Consider the following 6,155-nt stretch of genomic DNA (forward strand, 5'->3'; position numbering starts at 1 on the left):
CTTATTTTGCCAGAGTTAAATTAAGAAGTGAAATATTTGATCCACATCACATGGTGAATTATTGAAAGTGGCTTAAATCTGTGACTCACATCTTGAATCACTTTTTCTAACCTTTTAAGCAATACTTAAATACCTTAAACTTTTTAATTCCTCATTCTTTATCAGAGTATTCTACTATTTATCTTCCTCAAATATTATCTGTTTCCTATCATTAAGTGCCGTAGATAATTGCTACTCTCTACAGAAGTTCTGTTTTACTGTTTTATTTTTTCGAAGAAGATTCCATTTGTGGATTGTATTCGATTTTCACTGCTATGACCTTGTCCTTTTTTACCATGAATGTGTATATCTGTCACAGTTCATTCTATACCCTTTCTCACCAAATGTACTGCTGTCTTTCTAATTACTTGCTATTGTTAAGGTCATTTCTGAATGTCCTCAAAAGTAATGAGCAGACTAAACAAAACAGTGAAATAAATGTATATATAAATACATCCTTTTGGCTTCAAAATTTACAAGTAGTAAGAAAACATAAAAGCTGATTTTAAGGTATTAATGTGGCATAGCTCAATGTTTCTCATTTTACATGAACACTGAGTAAATATATAATCACTCCCCTAATTTTTTAGTGTTTGAGTTTGCTAAATCCTTAAAGTGCTTTAAGGTATATATATATATAAAATTTACAGTTATATGGAAGAAAGAAATGATATGTATTTAGGGTGCTAGATATGCAAATTTTCTTGATTTATTCATTCCACACTGTAGACATATTACAACATCACTGTATACCCAATAATTACATATGAACATAATTTGTTAAAAAATAATTAGTTAAAAAATAAAGCTCTGCAGTTTGAATGTTTCTTTCCTCCAAAACCCACGTTGAATTGTAACTGCCATTGTAACAGAATTAGGAGGTGGAACCTTTAATAGGTGATGAGGTCATGCCGGCTTCACCCTTGTGGGTGGGATTGGTACTATATTAAAGACTGTGCTTAGTCCTCTCTTACTCTCTCTGCCCTTCTGCCTTTTGCCATATGAGCATCCAGCCCTCGTTCTCTCCAGGAAATGCAGAGCACAAGGTGCCATCTTGAAAAAAGAGAATGGCCTCACCAGACACCACACCTGTGGTATCTTGACCTCAGATTTCCCACTCCCCAGAACTGTAAGCCAATGCATTTCTGTTATTTACAAATTGCTCTCTCAAGTATTCTGTTATAGCAACATAAATTGGACTAAACCAGAGTGAATCAAGACACTTAAAAAAAAGTGTTTATCCTGCTATTATGTTGCCTTAATTCATAGGCAGACCTAGAACATGAATCACACAAAACATTGTTTAAATGTTACCATGGTATTATTATTCTTTGGTACAGAAAAAGTAAAATAAATTTTTTTTGCCAAAAAAATTCTAGAAAGTATTATTTTTTCTTCTTCTTCTTTTTAATGCTGATATTCTCTGTTTTTTTTTTTTCTTTTTTTTTTTTTTTTTTTTGAGGCAGAGTCTCGCTCTTTTGCCCAGCCTGGAGTGCAATGGTGCAAAGATTCCCTGTTATTAATCTAAACATCTCTGCTTGGATTTCAAGACCATTCTTAATACTTTCCCATCTCATCTAAAAATCATCTCTCCACTTGTACAATATGTACTCTCCACTCCAATGAGACCAATTTCTAGGCACTTCCCTTTCCACCCTACTATACCGTAGTGAATACCTGGGTTTTTTTCTTTCTTATTTTTTGTCTCTCCAACATCCCCTCCATTGGGGAACTTTATTTTTCTACCCATTTGGGCTATCTATTACATGTTGCTGGTTTCCCAAAACTGGTCTAGGCATTTGATAAATTAGTTATCCAGTAAATCCTACCCACGTAGTCACACTGATTGGTTCAAGGATGGTAAATTGATTTAAATTGAGTACACCATTCACCTCCCAAAATTGTGCTGGTGCCATAAAAAACATATTCTTTTTGTTTTGTTTTGTTTTGTTTTCTGTTTTTTTTTTTTCTGAAATTCTTAACTCAAAGTATAATAAAAACGTTAAGATACTGATGACATCTTTTTACTGCCATACAGAGAAGAACTCACTGAAATAAACCTGAGAAAAACAGGAATGCAAAACGGAAATTAAAAGCAGAAAAAAATAAAAGAATAGAACGCATTTCTTGAGTCTTTAGATCTTTTTCTATATGTTTCTGTTATGGGAACACATTAATTCATATGCATTATTATAGGCATAAGGAAGCTTGGGTTGTCAAGCTTCCTTACCAAAAAGTCATAATCAATACACTATGCTGATTTACACCTACAGTTAGAGTAAACTTAGTTTCTGGTTTGCCTGGGAAAATTCAAGGTAAAAACCGTTGTCTTAGCATCTTATCCCATTTAGTGTTTGTGCCAATATTTTCCATGTATTTAATACAACTACATTACTAAAAGGTACATTAACAAATACTAGAAAGAATTTTGTAGACCTCCACTTTGCACTTCCAGTTTTTGTTGTGAATTCAGAGTGTGAGTACAGTGACTAGCATTTGCACATTAATATCTGCGTTAATATGAAAGATATCCACTGTAACTTATAGCAATTTTTCGTTGTTTTACAGACACAAAGTAATGAAAAAGTTGCACTTTCAAAGACAGAGTATATACTTGCTGATAAAATGAATTGTTCACAGATGCAAATGCTTACATTAGAGATAGCCAGCTCATCTGGTCTCATATGTCAAAGTAAAGAGTATTCCATACTGCTGCCCTTGCCAGTAACTTCTTGTGATAGAAGTTTATGCTGTGTCCCAAGTTACGCCATATAAAATACACAAAACTCCAGACAACGTTGGAATATTTGGGAAATTACTTTATGTACTTCAAAAATACATAAAATATGTCATAGAAATGAAGGCTCAGGGTTTAGCTACAGAGATTATAGTTAGTCTATTTTGTATATGATGTTTTATTATCTACAATATTTTATTTTATTGTTATGAAATATATTTCTTAATTAAAAATTATTCAAAGTGTTTAGTCACTGAAAAATTGTATAATTTTGCAGAATTAAATTTGGCAAACATTCAAAGGAATAATTAATTAAGAATCTTACTTGAAAAATTTGGTCTTGTGAAAACATACATATGAAAGAAAGGCACTCTGAATTTGGGCAAAAAGATGTACTGGAGGAAATTTTTGAGCTAAAATATTTATGAATTTAATACAAAAAGAAATTAATTACATCCTCAGAATTGGCCCTGAGTTTACCAAGTTTCTTAGAACCTACAACAAGAGTATTTTATAAATTAAAAATACTATTCTCTTCAGAAAAAAAGTCAAAAATGGAGTCAACGGTTTCAAATTTAGAAAATAATGTGTATAGTGACCAGATCAGGATATTGAACCTATGCATCCTCTCAAACATTTACCATTTATTTGTGTTGAGAACACTCAAAACTCTCCTTCTAGCTATTTGAAACTATATGCTATTGTTAACTGTAGTCATCCTACAGTGCTATAGAACATTAGAACTTATTCCTCCTATCTAGCTATAATTTTGTATCCTTTAACCAATGCATTATATTTATGGCCACATCATTATGTAACCAATAAAAATGCATAATTATCATGTGTCAATTATACATTTTAAAAATAATTTCTTTAAAATGAAAAGATTAAAAAAGATGAAAGATATTTTAGGCAGAAAGAATAATGGTATTACAGGGTTTTGTCAATTCTATAAAGTAGCATATTTCAATTTAAAATATATTTCATTTTCTAACTTAAGAAAGAAAAAATTACATTGAAAAATATTTCAGGGAGTTTTAGAAGAAATTTAAACTACTGATAGTTAAGTTTTTGTGTCAGCTTAGCTAGTCTATGGTGCTCGGTTGTTTAGTAAAACACTAGTCTACATGTTGCTGTGAAGATATTTTGTAGATGTGTTTAACATTTACAATGAATTGACATTCAGTAAATAAGATTATTCTTGATAATGTGAATAGTCCTCATCCAATAATAGAAAGGTGTTAAGAGCTAAATTTGAAGTGTATTGGTGTATTAGCCCATTTTCACACTGCTGATAAAGACATACTCAAGACTTAGCAATTTACAAAGGAAAGAGGCTTAATGGAGAACTCACACTTTCATGTGGCTAGGGAAGCCCCATAATCATGGTGGAAGGCGAGGCGGAGCAAATCATATCGTACGTGGATGGTGGAAGAGAAAGAGAGCTTGCGTAGGAAAACTCCCCCTTTTACTAACCATCGGATCTCATGAGATTTACTCACTATCACGAGAACAGCACAGGAAAGACCTGCCCCCATGATTCAATTACCTCCCACCGGGTCTCACCCACAAGGCATGAGAATTCAAGATGAGATCTGGGTGGGAACGCAGCCAAACCATGTCAGCTGGAGACAAATACATTCTGCCTTAAGACTATAACACAGAAATCCTTTCCCTATTTCCGGTTTGATGGCCTGCCCAACAGATCTTCAAATATACCTCAAGAAGCAAAACAGTTTGTTGTATTTGGAATGTATTCAAAGAAAACCTTACAGACATTTTCTATGTCCTAGTATGGAATGAATGAAGCAGAAGGACTCCTATATTTTTAAACATAGCAAACTATCAGAGAGACTAAACAGCTCTCAACAAGCCAAATGAGAGGAATAAAAAGCACCTATGGGATACTCTCCTCAACCAAGAGGAAGAAAAGGTGGCTGATTGAGCTGATGGCTAAAGGGAAAGATGACATCTATTACCAGACAGATCCTCTTACAAATGCCATCATACCATGACAGTCTTGCAAACATAGATCCAACTTTGGAGAGGATGGAAACTGAAATTGTTGAGAATATTGTTTTGAACTCAGCCAAAGTAATGGCTCAAAACAAAAATTAAGCTTACTTAGAGATAATTCAGTTTTATAGTTTAAGGTGAATTTGTAGAGAATTATGCAAAAAAAAAAAAGTATGTTCTATCAAACACCTATTGATGATTTAAAAAAAAAAAACAACTTTAAAGAAAACTAGTTATAATGAGAACCACTTCTTATTTGATAAAGCACAGGTAAAGGAAAAAAACAAAGAAGAGGTCAGGCGCGGTGGCTCACGCCTGTAATCCCAGCACTTTGGGAGGCCGAGGAGGGTGGATCACGAGGTCAGGAGATCGAGACCATCCTGGCTAACATGGTGAAATCCCGTCTCTACTAAAAATGCAACACAAAATTAGCCGGGAGTGGTGGCAGACGCCTGTAGTCCCAGCTACTAGAGAGGCTGAGGCAGTAGAATGGCTTGAACCTGGGAGGCGGATCTTGCAGCGAGCTGAGATCACGCCACTGCACTCCAGCCTGGGCAACAGAGCAAGACTCTGTCTTGACAAAAATAAATAAATAAATAAATAAATAAATAAAAGATCTAACAAAATAGAGATATGTCCTGTGTTAATAGATAAGAAGGCAATATTGTTAAAATGTCAATTCTGACCAGGCGTGGTGGCTCACGCTTGCAATCCCAGCACATTGGGAGGCCCAGGTGGGCAGATCACGAAGTCAGGAGATCGAAACCATCCTGGCTAACACGGTGAAACTCAGTCTCTATTAAAAATACAAAAAATTAGCTAGATGTGGTGGTGGGCACATGTAGTCCCAGCTACTCCAGAGGCTGAGGTAGGAGAATGGCGTGAACCCGGGAGGCAGAGCTTGCAGTGAGCCGAGATTGCACCACTGCACTCCAGCCTGGGCGACAGTGCGAGATTCCATCTCAAAAAAAAAACAAAACAAACAAACAAACAAAAAACACAAAGCAGTTCTTTCCAATTTGATCTACAGACTCAATGCAATCCCAATAAAAATGCCAACTTTTTTTCTTTATATATTTATAAACAGATTCCAGAGTTTATATGGAGAAGCAAAGACCTGGAATAGCCAATACAATATTGAAGAGAAGAATAAAGTTGGAGGAGTGGTGCAATCCAATTTCAAAATATACTATAAATCTACAGAAGTCAAGATAGTATGGTACTGGTGAAAAAATAGGCAAATATATCAAAGGAATAGAACAGAATAGCGAGAAATTGACACACAAATATAGTCAGCTGATATTTAACAATGTGAGCAAAGGCAATTCAGTGGAGAATAGTCTTTTCAACAAGTGGTGTTGCA

The sequence above is a fragment of the Trachypithecus francoisi genome, unplaced genomic scaffold (genome assembly GCF_009764315.1).
Source record: "Trachypithecus francoisi isolate TF-2019V2 unplaced genomic scaffold, Tfra_2.0 Lachesis_group0, whole genome shotgun sequence".
Taxonomy (NCBI): Eukaryota; Metazoa; Chordata; class Mammalia; order Primates; family Cercopithecidae; genus Trachypithecus; species Trachypithecus francoisi.